Source organism: Oryctolagus cuniculus, chromosome 16 (genome assembly GCF_051225735.1).
Source record: "Oryctolagus cuniculus isolate XC-2025 breed Fujian yellow rabbit chromosome 16, ASM5122573v1, whole genome shotgun sequence".
Taxonomy (NCBI): Eukaryota; Metazoa; Chordata; class Mammalia; order Lagomorpha; family Leporidae; genus Oryctolagus; species Oryctolagus cuniculus.
In genome coordinates, this window is record NC_142882.1 from 81,428,144 (window position 1) to 81,444,444 (window position 16,301).

Below are 16,301 nucleotides of genomic sequence, written 5' to 3' on the forward strand. Positions count from 1 at the left end.
TACAGTTAACAAAGGAAACAGAAACTCAACCTCTGTCGATGCCATGGTTTACATGTCTAACTCTTGATGCTCATCTGTACAAGCAGGTAAGCAACATTCTGGAGGAGGCTATCTGCTGCCCTGGCCCTGCATGCACACGGGGGTCTCCATCAGCATCCAAAATGCTAAGCATCCACTACGAGAGACAGCACTTCAGGCAGAACTGCATGAAGATGAGCACTGCCACACGTGAAAGCAAAATCACTACAGGTGTAAGGATGCAAAACACCAGCACACTGACCTCTGCTCAGCAGCACACACTTAAAAACAGGAGAGGGGTGGAAGGAAGCCCCAGATGCCTAATATATGACAGATATTTATTCCTCTCTGGGTGAATCTAGTTAAATTCATAGACATCGGTTTACCCAAATGAAGAAAGTGGTCCCCTGTCCTTCACTTGCTCGATTCAGTGGGCAATCAGCCAAGCATAACCAGGCAAAACGATCTATAACAGCTCTTTGAGCTATAATTAATAAGACTAGTTTCCGAAGAAATAAGACTCAGCTTTGGCAAAGCAGCAGTCGTTCAACCTTCTCCCCATCTTATAAATGCTACTGGTGTTTACAAACTACAAGCAATAGCCTTGGGAGCCTCAGGAGACTCTCTCGTGAGTAACCTCCTGCCGGATCCCTAATTTAAACATTCCCTTTATCAATCTGTGATGTTTTTGGCAGTTAAATAGAAGGCAGTGAGTAAATGACATGCATAAAATGAATCCTTTTCAAGTTGTAAATGAGTGAGTCAGGATTCAGACTTGCCGAGCTGCTTCAAATTAAAACCTTTGCTGTAATTTTAAGCATGCTCTGCTTACCGTTTTGCTGTTTTCTTTCTCAGGCTCGATTCACCTGGAACTCTTTAACATCTCTCTAGCAATGTGTTTGCACCAGGCCAGGCTCATACAGCAACTGAATTCATATCTTTCTGCACTAGCAAGCTGAAATGGTACGGCCGTACTACAACCAAGAAAGGGGGAAGCATAAGCAAAAAAAAAAAAAAAAAATCCCAGAAATCACCTAAGAGAAGCTAATCTCAGTGGAATAAGACCAAAAATGGTTCAGAAGAGCACAAAAGCATGCCAACCTTCAGTAACAATAGCTTAAACAGCTCCAATTCTCCCCCTCAAAAAATCTAATTTTTTCTCCAAACACGATGGACTTGCCTGTGGAGTTCCCAGGCAGGCAGAGTAACCGGGCTCTGCAGCAGCAATGCAGCCCAAGTGAGCGTGCATGTGCTGTCCAGGCAATTCTCACCACACTGTCTCTTCAGAAGGATATTGATTTGCTATGCAGGGCTGCTTCAAAAGAATAAGGAACGGGAGCCAAACAGCTAACGGTGATTGCATAGAAGGAAAAACATTTAATCAAGCGGATGCACCACATCATGCTCGGTTCAATTTTTCAAAAGCACTGGAGAAAGCCAGTAGGTGTCCTGGGTGACAACCCCATTACCACAATCTGAGGTCCTACAGAAGGCCAAGTTTAGGCTACTACCATTCGTGCTACAAAAGCTGCAGAATGGTTTCGTATCTCAATGTGCATATATTTGTCATATGCAAATGGAGCATAATGAGAGCTGTAAAATAATTATGCACAAAATGTATGAGGTAAAAAATGCACAGGTGCAGTATTTACAGAACCAAAGTAATAGAATAGTTACAAGCTTGCAGAATTCTGGGTGGGCTTAGAGCTCATTCCACGCTCAAAAATAAAATGCCAACACAAACCAGATCTCACAATTCTGGGGCAAATTGTGCCAAGTCATGCCACAAGGTGCCGGGTGGCAAAGGAAGGATGCCAAACTGCTACTCTCCTAGCGACCCCTGCAGGACAGTGTAAGATCTACAGTTCATCCTTAAAGCATTTCCTAGCCTCAGAAAATCCAAACCCCAGAAATAAAAACTAAATTAGATGAAGACATAACAAGATGATGAAAAAATACAGCAGGCAGCAAACTAAAAAGGCAAGCATGAGATCTGGGCTTACAAATGCTCTTTATTTAAGAAGTTAATGGTACAAGACAAGGTAACTGCCATGCCATTGGTAAGCAGTCCATAATCCCATGGCTTCCAGGACTTGGTTGCACACCAATGACCAGAACGTTCAGGGAAAAGCATTTTCTCAACAAGTGCTGGTTGGTTTAAAGGCATCATCTCCCCTCAACACAACTGCAACACATCTTCACCTTCACCATTTTGAATGAAGCATGAAAATACTCACTTTTCTTTCTTTCTTTTCTTTTCTTTTCTTTTTTTTTTTTTTACTGCAACACAAAAGTTCAAAGTCTTATAGAAAGTTCTTCAAGGGTGTGCATGGTGACTCAATGGGTCAAGTCATCTCTAGCAATACACACATCCCAATATCAGAGTGCCTCTGCTTCCAATACAGCCTCCTGCTAATATGCACCTTGGATAGAGCAGGTGATGACTCAAGTGCTTGGACCCTCTGACACCAAAGTGGAGCTCTCGTTTCCTGGCTTGGGTCTGGAACAAGGAGCGAACGACCAGATGGAAGAAAATATTTCTATTTCTTTCTTTCTTTCTCTCTCTCTCTCTCTCTCTCATCCCTTTCTATCACTGTGCCTTTCAAATAAGTAAATCCTTTTTTTTCCAACATGTCTTCTTCAAACATAAAAACTATGTGTTTCCTTCCTCACCAAAGCCAGGAAAGAAAGCTATACCTCCTTGACATCTGAAAACTATTAAATTATATGAACATCATTTCTGTAGGGAGGATTTCATTTCAATATCTTTCAAGAACTTGAGGTTTTAGAACTGCTCATCTCTGAAGCCCACAAAGATTCTCTTTTTTCAACAACAACTCTTCTTATTTGAATGATTTAGGATTCAGTCAGATGCTGCCTCATAAAATATTTTCCCCTTTAAGGCTTTTGAGGGATGAATGATACCAACTGCATCCTTTTTATGCCTCCACAGCACATATCACAATGCTGGGCACCTAATAAAGCCTTCATAAATATTAAAAAACTATTAATTTCCCAACTCCATATTTTAGGGATGGATAAAGGTTATTCAAATGCAATCTCCCCTCCCCTCATTCAATGTTCCCTGAGAAAAACTCATGTTATAAATATTACTTTAGGGGCCGGCGCTATGGCATAGTGGGTAAAGCTGCCACCTGCAGTGCCGGCATCCCATAAGTCCACAGGTTTGAGTCCTGGCTGCTCCACTTTCAATTCAGTTCTTTGCTATGGCCTGGGAAAGCAGTAAAAGATGGCCCAAGTTCTTAGACCCCTGTACCTACATGGGAGACCTGGAGGAAGCTCCAGGCTCTTGGCTTCAGATCAGCCCAGCTCTGGCCATTGAGGCCATTTGGGGAGTAAACTAGTGGATGGAATACCTCTCTTTCTCTCTCTCTTTGCCTCTGCTCTATAACTCTGCCTTTCAAATAAATAAATAAAAATCTTAAAAAAAAAAAAAAGAAGAAGTGCCACTTTAGTACTTTATCTAAGTAGTTCCTATGTCTTGTCTTCTGCAGAGTTAGTTGATAAGGACAGTTTCAAACTGTGTGTTCACTATGACATCCAATGAGCTTACTACAACCAAACATCTCCTTTATTCTCTTAGTTATTCACTCAACAAATGTACTGCTGTGCCCAGCAATGTGAACAACCATGTTCTCTGCATTTAAGGAACCAATTAATAGTTATAAATAAAGCAAGTGGGGCCAGCATTGTGGCATAGCAGATTAAGGCACCACTGCAACAATGGCATCCTATATGGACATGAGTTTGTATGCCAGGCGCTGCACTTGTGATCCAGTTCCCTGCTACTGCACCTGGGAAAGCAGTGGAAGATGGCCCAAGTGCTTGGGCCCCTGCCACCCAGATGGAGTTTCTGGTCCCTGGTTTCAGCCTGGTTCGTTCAGCTGTTGCTATTGTGGCCATTTGGAGATTAAACCAGCAGATAGAAGATCTGTCTCTCCCTCTCTTTGTGTAATTCAGCTTTTCAAATACATAAATGAATACATATTTTTTAAAAATAAAGCAAGTGATTACAACACATTGAAATAACTGCTTTGAGAGCACTCTGGTGGGTGAAAAGAACCTTCTTTGGGTTCCCAGAGCAGACTACACAGAGAAGAAAGCATTAGGTTGAGGCATAGAGGCACCACCAAGAGGAACAGCTTACACCTGGAAGTGGAAGCTGCAGCACACACAGATTTGGCATTTTGCAATGAGGTAACGGTTTAGAAAATGGATTTGGGCCGGCGCCACGGCTCACTAGGCTAATCCTCCACCTGCGGCACCGGCACTCCAGGTTCTAGTCCCGGTCAGGGCGCTGGATTTTGTCCCGGTTGCCCCTCTTCCAGGCCAGCTCTCTGCTGTGGCCAGGGAGTGCAGTGGAGGATGGCCCAAGTGCTTGGGCCCTGCACCCGCATGGGAGACCAGGAAAAGCACCTGGCTCCTGGCTTCAGATCAGTGCAGTGCGCCGGCTGCAGCGCGACAGTCGCGGCAGCCATTGGAGGGTGAACCAACGGCAAAAGGAAGACCTTTCTCTCTGTCTCTCTCTCACTGTCCACTCTGCCTGTAAAAGAAAGAGAAGAGAAGAGAAGAGAAGAGAAGAGAAGAGAAGAGAAGAGAAGAGAAGAGAAGAGAAGAGAAGAGAAGAGAAGAGAGAAAAGAAAATGGATTTGAAGAGGTGAAAGAAACGATACTGGGCAGGGGGGCACCTGGGAGGTAAAGACAATATTTCAAAAATGGTCTCAAGCTAAAGCAATGAAACTGGAGCATGGAAAGACAAAGGACATGGCAGACACTCAACACAAGTTACCCGTTGAGAGATCTGAAGTAAGGTCTAATGAGAAGGGAAAATCTAAGCATGACTTGAATTTTCCAGCATGACCAGATGGCAAGTGGGGTTGTACATGAAGAGAGGAAAAACAAAACCTTGAGAAGGAGGAGGGGACACTACTAAGAATTCAATTTGTCACACGTTGAGCTTTAGGTATCTCTGGAACATCCAACTGGACATGTTGAGTAGGTAGCTGTACAAGAGACTAGAGCTCAACATAAAGGCTCAAAACATACATGCCTTAGGTCAAGGCTTCCAAGAAACGGGGCAGGCCAGGACTCCTGTACATTTGACTTACTAATGGCATGTCCTCAGTGAAAAGGATGAGACAGGACAAGGAGGGGGAAAAAACAAGGAAGACTGTGCCTCAAACGAAACAGCTGCACCCAATATCAGTCCCACCTGAAGCAAGCGTAGCCCTGGGTTGCTCACTCGTTCACTGAGGCTGGAGAGGAAGGGATTCCCTGTAGCCTGGGCATTCACTGACAAAGCTGGTCTGAGCAAGGCACCCACAGCATACAAATGACCATGGTTCAGTCACAAGAAACAATTTTTCCTGTGCTCATTGGCAATTCCTGCCGCAGGGAGCTTTGCTTTTGCTATTTACTCTTCCCAGAACAATCTTCCCCACATAATCATCTGGCAAATCCCCCTCATTCCTCAGAGGGAATGTGCTCCTCTCCAGAGGCCCTCTCTTGTGGCTCATCTCTCCACTTTCACACTGACCTGTTCTTGCTCACTACCTGATTTACTGAGATTTTTGGCTTCTCTTCACCACCAGAATGTAAACTGCTCAAGAGCAGAGGCTTCTACTCAAAGGTTCTCCCACGTCTCCTCAGCCCCTAGAACAGCTGTCAATACTTGTTCAGTAACTAACTAATAGGAACAGTTGCTGATGACAGAAGATCAAATAAATTGGGGGGGGGGGGGCTTTTATATAGTGGAAATGAATAGTGACCTTGCAGAATATGAGAGAAGAAATCATTTCAACAATTATGAATATACAACAAGTGTGGCCATAAAAATAAGTTTATTTTGGTGCAAAAAAATTTGAAATCCATGCATTTTTTTCATAATATGCATTTCCCATAAGCTTTTGAAAGACCTATCACACAGGATTCGACCTACTGCTATAAAGAATATATTAGGAGACACTGAGATGTATCTGAGATAATACTATAGAAGAAAAGCAGGGATTAAAAGAAAGTATCTACTTATAATAAAGGCCATCAAAACAAGCCAACAGCTTACATCATCCTGTATGGGGAAAAGCTGAAGGTTTTCTAAGATCTAAAAGAAAGAAAAATATCCACTTTCACTACTTTTATTCAACACAGTACTCGAATTTCTAGCCAGGCCAATTAGACGAGAAAGAAAGATAGAGCTTTCAAACTGGAAAGGAAGAAGTCAAATTGTCACATTGCATCTGACATGATAGCATATATTTAAAAATCTCAAAGATTCCATCCAAAAACTATTTAGTTAAGCATTATCAATACACCAATAGCAAATTATGTGAAAAATCAAGAAAGCAATCCCAATTCCAATAGCTACAAAATAGTAAAAATACTTAGGATAAGGCTTACCAAATAGGTGAAAGATCTCTGCAATGTAAACTATAAAACACTGATGCAAGAAATTGAAGGGAACAAAAGAAATGGAAAGGTGTCCCATGTTCATAGACTAGAAGAATCAGTATCATTGAAATGTTCCCACTACCCAAAACAATTTAGATTCAATGAAATTCCTATCAAGACACCAATGACATTTTCCACAGAACTAGAAAAAAAAAATCCTAAAATTTTTGTGGAACCATAAAAGATCACAAATAGCCACAGCAATATTGAGCAAAAAGAACAAAATAGAAGGTATCATACTTCCTAACTTCAAAATATACTACTAAGTTACAGCAATTAAAAATGGTATGGGATTGGTATAAAAACAGAAACACAGATCAATCAAACAGCACGAAGGGCCTGGAAGTAAAGTCACGCAACTACAACAACTTATCTTTGAACAAAGGAACTAAGGACATGCATGGGAGAAAGGGCAGTCTTTTCAATAAATGACGCTAAGAAAACTGGATGTCCACGTGCACAAAAATGAAGTGAGAACCCTCTCTCTCACATAGATTAAAGTATATTAAGATAATCGAAAATGAATCTTGATGTGAATGGAAGGGGAGAGGGAGTGGGAAAGGGGAGGGTTGTGGGTGGGAAGGACGGTATGGGGGGGAAGCCATTGTAATCCATAAGTCGTACTTTGGAAATTTATATTCATTAAATAAAGGTTTAAAAAAAAAAGGCCCTAATGTAACACTTGAAACTACTAAAATAAAACATAGATTATATGTTTTAGGGCATTGGAACAGGTGACATTTTTTTGGATCAGACCCCAAAAGCAGAGGAAAACAAAAGCAAAAATAGACAAATAGGATTTCATCAAAATAAACAACTTCCCCACAAAAGAAATAATAGAGTGAAGAGATAACTATAGAATGGGCAGAAGTATTTTCAAACTATACATCTGACAAAGGGGGTTAATATCTGTAATGATTCGATAGCAAGGGGAAAAAAAATAGCCTGACTAGAAAATGGGAAATAGATCTACACAGACATTTCTCGAGACACACGATCAACAAGCCCAAGAAAGAATGTTCCACATGCTAATCATCCGGGAAATACAAAGCAAAAGCAGAAGAAGATATCACCTCACTCCAGCCGGATTGGCCATTATTAACAAAAGATAGTAAGTGGTGATAAGTGCGTAGAGAAAACCGAACCCCTGCACATCGCTGGTGGGCACGTAAATTCATATTGCCATTGTGGAAAACAGTATTGAGGTTCCTCAGAAAACTAAAAATGGAATTACATTCATCAATCTCTCTACTAGGTATATAGCCAAGGGAAATGAAATCCATCTGTGAAAGAAACATCTGCACTCCCATGTTGACTGTATTCTATGCAGAAAAGCCAAGAAACAGAAACAACCTAAGTGTTCATCCACTGCTGGATGGATACATAAAAGGAGGTACATACATATGCATGTGGGAATACTATTCACCCAAAAAAAGAACAACATCTTGTCATTTGCAACAAGATGGATGGAACTGGACATCCTTATGTTAAATGAAATAAGCCAAGCACAGAAAGACAAGTACCACACGATCTCACTCATATGTGGAATTTTTAAAAGTTGATCTCATAAAAGTTGAGCATATACTGATGGTTTCCAGAGGCTGGACAGAGAAAAGGGGAGGCAGGAATGGGAAAAGCTTCATTAATAGGTACTAAGTTATAATTAGAAAAAAAAAGTTATAATTCGATAGGAGTAGGAAGTTATGGCATTCTATTGCCCCGTAGGGTGAGTACAGCTAATGATCAGATCATGTATATTTTTCCAAAAAACAAAAAACTAGAACAAAAGACCTTAAATGCTTTCTCCATAAGGAAATGTTAAGCGTGTGAGCAGACAGGCATGTTTATCCTGACGGGACATTAAACAATGTGCACATGTACAGAAACATAACAAGGTGTGGGGAGCAACCCGGACTAGACTAAATTACTCAAATTAAGACTTATTCTATGCATCTGCTCTCCCACAATATGGCGCTGGGAGAGGAGAAAACAGCTTCTACCCAGCTGCCTCCAGTTCAACCAATAAACAGCAGGACCTGCTCCTGATTGGAGGAGAGCAGCGTACTCGGCGTGTGGGCAGCCGAGTTGGGATTGGCAGAGGAAGACTATAAAGGAGGAGAGAGACGGCATGCACCGGGAACATCTATGGGGAACATCTAAGGGAACCTGTGCAGCCCCCCGAGAAAGCCGGCCGGCGGTGTGCCGCTCCCCTGCGGAAGTGGGGAATGCGGCCAGGGGGAACTGCCCTTCCACGGAGGTGGAAGGGATAGTAGCCAACCCGGGAAGAACCAGCAGCAAACCCGGGGAGGGCCGAGCAGACGAAAGAACAGCGCAGGGTCCTGTGTTGCTCCTCCACGAAGAGGGGGAGCGACATAATGGTGCCGTGACTCGGATAGAAAACCTAGGATGGATAGGAAACCTGACTCGGATAGGAAACTTAGGAAGGATATGAAACTTAGGAGGGAAGAAACGGGAAGAACTAGGGAAAATATCGGAGAGAGAAACTAGCAAACAGCCTAGGGAAAAGCCGGACGAAAAAGGAGCCGGAAGAAGCTATTGAAAGCCTAGGCATAGACTCGGATACGGACTACGGGGGGAAGCTGGGAGAAATCTCTAAGGTCGAAAGCGAAAGTGAAAGCTAGAACAAACAGACTCGGATGCAGACTGTGGGGAGAGGCCAGGAGAAATGAGGGAGGAGTATTGTTGGAAGAAAGCTTGGGGAAACATACCGGGTAGAGAAAAATGTTAGGGAAATTGAAGCCGCGGGGGGCAGGCCAAGGTGGAAACGAAAGCCACTTGGGGTTCTCAAGTTAGCCCGGGAATAGGGGGCGAAAAGTTGAAACTAGAAGCTGAAACGTGAGCCTGGTTGGGATCCGTCTGATTAGCCCGGGGAGCAAAGGACGGGAAGCCAAACCGTGGGGCGGAGACGTACGCTGGGTTGAATTCGCCAGGCTAGCCCGGGGAATTTGGATTGAATGCTAGTGGTGGAGACGCAAGCTACGCTGTGTTACTCACGGAAGCCGCCGCGTGCAGAGAGAGCACGGGGCGTGAATAGATAGGGAACGCTGGCGTAGGCCGTGGTTCAGACGCGAAAGGGTTAAGCGTGGAGACCGCGGAGCGCGCGAAGCCGAGCCGCGCAAAGCCGGGAAGCTGCGCAGATGAGAGAGGCGCGCGGGCTGAAGCGGCGAGGTGCCGGGAAGCTGCGGGGATAAGAGAAACAGAAGTTTTAGAAGCAAAGTGAGAGAAATAGGAATGCTGGAAGATAGAAGTAAAATGGGAGAAATAGGAATGCCCGGAGATAGAGAAATAGAGAGAAATAAGGCCTCCCCTCAACATGCCAATTAGAAGGCTTGGATTCGGTCTGCCCGATTAGTGAGGCGGTGAGCACCTGGGCGGCTAGCCGCAGGTCATCGAAGACAGGCACGAATTAACATCAGTAAAGCTTCCCCACAATGCAACAATTAGGAGGCTTGGATTCGGTCTGCCTGATTTAAGGCGGTAAGCGCCAGCAAAGCTCGACCAGAGCATGAGCTGCAGGTCACCGAAGATAGGCACGAACCAACACTAATAAGTCTCCCCCACAATAAGGCAATGAGAAGGCTTGGATTCGGTTTGCCTGATAGGTTTTGTAAGCCCCTGCAGGCAGAGCAGAGCATGCGCTGCAGGGCACCGAACACAGGCACGCATCAGCGCCTAAAAACCTCCTCACAACATGGCGAAGAGAGGACCCGGATTCGGTTTGCCTGATAGGACTTGTAAGAGCCTGTGGCAACTCTAGCAAGTAGAGCAGAGTGTGTGCCGCGGGACACCGAAGACAGGCGCGTATCAACGCTAAAAAATAAAAAGAAAGGGGGATCTGTGGGGAGCAACCCGGACTAGACTAAATTACTCAAATTAAGACTTATTCTATGCATCTGCTCTCCCACAATATGGCGCTGGGAGAGGAGAAAACAGCTTCTACCCAGCTGCCTCCAGTTCAACCAATAAACAGCAGGACCTGCTCCTGATTGGAGGAGAGCAGCGTACTCGGCGTGTGGGCAGCCGAGTTGGGATTGGCAGAGGAAGACTATAAAGGAGGAGAGAGACGGCATGCACCGGGAACATCTATGGGGAACATCTAAGGGAACCTGTGCAGCCCCCCGAGAAAGCCGGCCGGCGGTGTGCCGCTCCCCTGCGGAAGTGGGGAATGCGGCCAGGGGGAACTGCCCTTCCACGGAGGTGGAAGGGATAGTAGCCAACCCGGGAAGAACCAGCAGCAAACCCGGGGAGGGCCGAGCAGACGAAAGAACAGCGCAGGGTCCTGTGTTGCTCCTCCACGAAGAGGGGGAGCGACACAAGGTATTCAATAAATATGCACAATTTTTATGTGTCAATTAAATTTTTTAAATTATTTCTAAATAATAAATCTGTAAATATTCTAACTTTGAACAGAAGAGAAAAAAGTCTTAAGCATCATCTCAGCTGACATTGAGCAAAAGAAAAGACAACAACAAATCTGAAATCTGCTTAGGTCAGTTTTGCAGGTAAACAAAAGTTGATCTCTTGAAACACCATCTTTATAGGAGATGCTTTAGAATTCAAAAAAGCAGTATGCACTTCTTGGACTTTTTAAACAGATTATAATAAACATTATTTTCAGGTCAGTTCAACTGATGATGAGGTCCACTCTGAACCTTAGCAACAGCAACAGAAAGTACACAGGACTGACTGGTGCCTCATCTCAGGAACCTGACATCTACGTGTTTCTCTGCCTGATGTTTATGATCCATTCTCTCCTGGCCAACAAACTTTCCTACTAATGACTCTAAATGTGCCTCCTCCTTCTAAAACCACACATTCTCCTCAGTCAGACCACAAGCTTCTACAGCCAACCCTGTGTTGGGTAACTAGCCAGGATAATTTAAGTGTGTGAACAGAGAAATGGTTTGAGTCATAGGTGGCCTCAAAGCAGAAGTCATAACTTTCTCCCAAGTGGAAAATGTTCGGATTCACCTCACTCGCTTTGTGGTACTCCTTGTCCATGCAGACAACCTTGTCTCATGCTGGCCCACCTACAGCTGTCTCAGACAACTTTAGTAAATCCTCAAAATTTTACAACAATTCTTCTCTACTGATGACATTCATTACTAACATGCCTATATATTGGGAGACGTGTCATTTGCTTAAAATTCTTTTTCAAAACACCGTGGATTTTCAGACAAGTCTGAATTGAATGCTTAAAATGCATCTTTTAACCTCAATACCAACACTGTACTAAAAATATCCACAAATCATTTATGACATATAGCATGAAAATTTTAGAGTTCTTTGTATTACTCAACTCTGAGGGTTTTCTGGATTCTGGAGGGCAAAAATGGAACTAATTTTATTAGAATACAGGTGATTCTATGACAATTCCTGAAAAAACTTTGTGTTCTGTTAAACTGCTCCCTAGAAAACAAGAGAGATGAAAGAGATGATTGAAGGTAGACCATTCAGAGTCCATGGATCCAGAGCACTAACAAAAAGAGAACAATCCTCATAAACACACTCAACATAAGCCACATCTTTTGTTGTTTTGTTTTTAATCTTAACCATCTGCATAATTACCAACTGGGTTTTTTATTTGATTGTGATGATTTAGAATTGTATACATTTACAGGGTACACAGTGATGCTATGATGTACGAATATAATGTGGAATACTTAAATCAAGGTAATTAACACACTGAAAAACCTCAAGTTCTTTTTGTGGTAAGGACATTTAAAATTTGCCCAACAATTTTGAAAAGTACACTACTCTGTTATTAACTATATTTACCAAGCAGTGCAAAAAGATAGCCAAAAAAAAAAAATTACTCCTCCTGAGACTTTGTGTCCTTCAACCACTATCACCATTTCCCCTCTGGTCCCCAGCCTCTGTAACCACCATTCTGCTCTCCGCTGCCACAAATTGATTATTTTATGTAAATGAGAACATGTGGTACTTGTCTCATTTCACTTAGCACAATGTTCCATGATTCCATCCACACAGTTGCATATGACAGAATTCTCTTCTTTTTAAGGCTGAATAATGTTCCGCTGTGTGTATGCATCACGTTTTCTTTATCCATTCACCTTCTGATGGACATAGACACTTAAGTTGATTCCATAGTACAGCTATGGTGAACAGGAACACATGAACACAAGAATGCAAATCTCTCTTCCAAAAATATTTGAAGTCTTTTGGGTAAACATCTCGAAGGAGGATTGCTGGATGCAGATCTCCCTCATATCTGCATTCCCTCCAGTGCTAATAAAGTCTCCCATCTAACAGCCTGGCTAGAGAGAAATTCAGTGCTGGTCTCTATGAACTGCAGAAAATACAGCAGGTGAAAAAACGTTCATTGAGCTGACTGTCACCTAGGTGGAAAGTCCACAAAGACAGCCACAGCACACGGTAAAGCAGCACGGAAGGCAGAGAACCATCATGACTCTAATAACGTAAACAGACAGAAGCATAATACAATCATAAATAAAAAAAAAAAAAGACAAGCTTTATTTTTACCTGACTTTTTACCTGACTTTCAAATGTTAGAGCACAATTTTGCTTAATAGAAGATATTTCCTCCTTCCAAGTGATGTGTCCTCAATTATCCTGGGTAACACACAACAACTTGTCTAAATCTTAGTCTTTGCTCCCCCCCACTAAATTTCTAAACCTTGTCACATAAGACTGGTATTTGCATTAAGACATGTATTGATTTTCTACATACCAAGCACATTTATGGTTTTTACATACAAGCACACACATTCATGTGCTTGGTATTTATTCAGGTGACATACATATAAAATGTGGGGATGTTTACATGGCCTGACACAGTTTTCATAATTATGCCCTTGCAGAAATTCAACTGGAGCTTTCTGGTGTGGACCATGCCCCCCAAGTGTGTGAAGTGGAGAAAACCTGATATCAGTATGATTTCTATTATGACCACTTTTATAGAAGAGCAGGATCAGAAAGCTCAAAATGTACAGCACTAATACAACCTACGAAATGTGAATTGAATTATGAGACTTCAGTGAAAGACACAAAATTCTCAGGTAGCAGCAAAATGAAAAGCAAAAGGCACTGAGAAAAGATGTGAGGATTTTCTCCCTTGCTGGTGTCAGGAGGTCAGTAAGGACAGAAGCTGCAAATCCATGACTTTCAAAGAGCTTCTTAAAGAGCTAAGTGTCATTTTTTTAAACTTACCTACATTTTTGAATTAACTATGAAAAGAGGGATAACGTTTCCTAGTTTGGGGGTTCAAGTCAGATTTATTGCTTTTAGGAAAATTTTCCTTGCTTTCTAAAATTTCACTTAGTTAGAAAAATCAAGAAAGTTCACAAAGGAAAAAAAAAAACTTTCTTCAAAGTATGTCAAACAGACATACAGAAATGATTTTTAATAATAATTGATAATTTTAAAACTAAAAAATTCTGCCACTGATACAGTGTGTATTTTGAAATATTAAAAAATTATTCATTAATGGGGCAAGACACAGCTCAGGACGCCAGCATCCCACACCAGAGCGCTGATCCAAGTCCTGGCTACTCTGCTTCCAATCCGGTTTCCTGCTAATGTACCTGGGTAAGCAGTGAGAAACAGCCCAAGTACTTGGGCCCCTGCTTGTCACTCCCCCTCTTCGTGGAGGAGCGACACTAAGCCCTGCCTAGGCTTCATATCCGAGTCACAGCACCATTATGTCGCTCCCCCTCTTCATGGAGGAACGACACAGGACCCTGCGCTGTTCTTATGTCTGCTTGGCCCTCCCCGGGTTTGCTGCTGGTTCTTCCCGGGTTGGCTATCGTCCCTTCCACCTCCGTGGAAGGGCGGTTCCCCCTAGCCACTTTCCCCACTTCCGCGGGGGAGCGGCACACCGCCGGCTGGCTCTCTCGGGGGCTGCACAGGTGTTCCTTCAGATAGATGTTCCTCTTAGATGTTCCCGGTGCATGTTGTCTCTCTCCTCCTTTATAGTCCTCTTCCGCCAATCCCAACTCGGCTGCCCACACGCCGAGTACGCTGCTCTCCTCCAATCAGGAGCAGGATCAGCTCCTGGAGGTCATCACTCAAGTTGGCAAGAGGCAGCTGCGTAGAAGCTGTTTCCTCCTCTCCCAGCGCCATATTGTGGGAGAGCAGATGCATAGAATAAGTCTTAATTCCAGTAACTTAGTCTAGTCCGAGTTGCTCCCAGTTGCTCCCCACACCTGCTACCTGTTCAGTTCCTGACCGTTGTCATTGGCCCAAACCAACCCTGGCTGCTGCAGCCATTTGGGACATGAAACAGCAGACAAAAGATCTCGCTCGTGCGTGCTCTCTCTCTCTCTCTCTGTAGTTGTAAGGGTTGTGAACCAGTAGATTTAAGATCCCTGTCTCTTTCTCTCCATCTCCCTTTTGCTTTCCCTCACTCTCATCCTTTCTCTCTCCCTCTCCCTTTCACTGTCACTCTTTAAAATAAATAACCTTTTTTTTTTTTTTTAAGATTTATTTTATCTATTTGAAAGACAGAGTAACAGAGACAGGTATAACCAGAGAGAGGTCTTCCATCCACTGGTTCACACCCCAGATGACTGCAATGGCCAGAGCTGAGCTGATCAGGTACCAGGAGCCTAGAGCTCCTTCCATGTCTCCCACGTGGGTGCAGGGGCCCAAGGACTTGGGCCATCTTCTACTGCCTTCTCAGACCATAGCACAGAGCTGGATCGGAAATGAAGCAGCTGGGACTTGAACCAGCGTCCATATGGGATGCCCGTGCTGCAGGCTGGGGCTTTAACCCACTGTATAACACCACTGGCCCCTAAATAACATATTTTTAAAAAAGAATTATTCATTAAATAATTTCCTTTGTTTTACTCTATAATATACTAAAGAAATAAGAGAAAATACGAAGACCATGAACAAGAATGGGTAACCATGCTCTAGATTCAACAATAACAATTCAACAATTACTATAAGAAATAGTGGGTGGCGCCAGTGCTGTGGTGTAGTGGACTAAAGCCTCTGCCTACAGTGCTGGCATCTCATATGGACACTGGTTCTAGTTCCAGCTGCTCCTCTTCCTAACTGCTCTCTGTTACGGCCTGGGAAAGCAGTAGAAGATGGCCTAAGTATTTGGGCCTCTGCACCTGTGTGGGAGACCCGGAAAAAGCTCCTGATTTCAGATCAGCCCAGTCCTGGCCATTGCGGCCATTTGGGGAGTAAACCAGCAAATAGACCTCTCTCTCTGTCTCTCCCTTTCACTGTCTATAACTCCACCTCTCAAATAAATGAATAAAAATCTCTAACAAACAATGGTGGAGCTGACGTGGTGGTGCAGCACATTAAACAACACTGTAATCTCATATGAATGCCAGTTCCAGTCCTGGATGCTTCACTTCTGATCCAGCTAGCTCCCTGATAAACTGCCTGGGAAAGCAGTAGCAGATGGCCCTAAATACTTGGGCCCCTGCTACCCATGCAGGAGACCCTGATGGAGTTCCAGGCTCCTGGCTTCAACCTGGCCCAGCCTTGGCCATTGCAGTCATTTGAGGAATGACTCCCTCTCTCTTTCTGTAACTCTTTCAATTAGATAAATAAAATCCTTAAAAAGAAGAAGAAGAAGAAGATGGAAGAAAGAAGGAGAAGAAGAAGAAGAAGAAAACAAAGAGATAACCAACCAATCTCAAAACTGACATTAAGATATGTGCTCCTGGGTAATTTAATTGACTTTCCTGTGGCCAATGTTGCAGTACTTGTCTTTTCAAGCTAATCTTAGTATAACTGACATCATTCCCAAACCCCACATACATCAACCTTGAAAAACAGAAAGTAAACAG

The 16,301-nt window shown here is 43.3% G+C and overlaps 1 protein-coding gene across 6 annotated transcripts in view; it reads right to left on the reverse strand.

The window, feature by feature from the left end:
* CDK14 (cyclin dependent kinase 14) overlaps positions 1-16,301 on the reverse strand; it is a 724,945-nt gene that overhangs the window by 495,043 nt on the left and 213,601 nt on the right. Inside the window, exon 1 of one of the 6 annotated variants that reach the window (XM_051852767.3) lies at positions 851-1,340. The exons of the other annotated variants lie outside the window; for them this stretch is intronic. The gene's annotated coding sequence lies outside the window, so the exon portion shown is untranslated. Of the gene's footprint in view, positions 1-850; positions 1,341-16,301 lie in introns of those variants that run through there. 6 annotated transcript variants of the gene reach the window in all.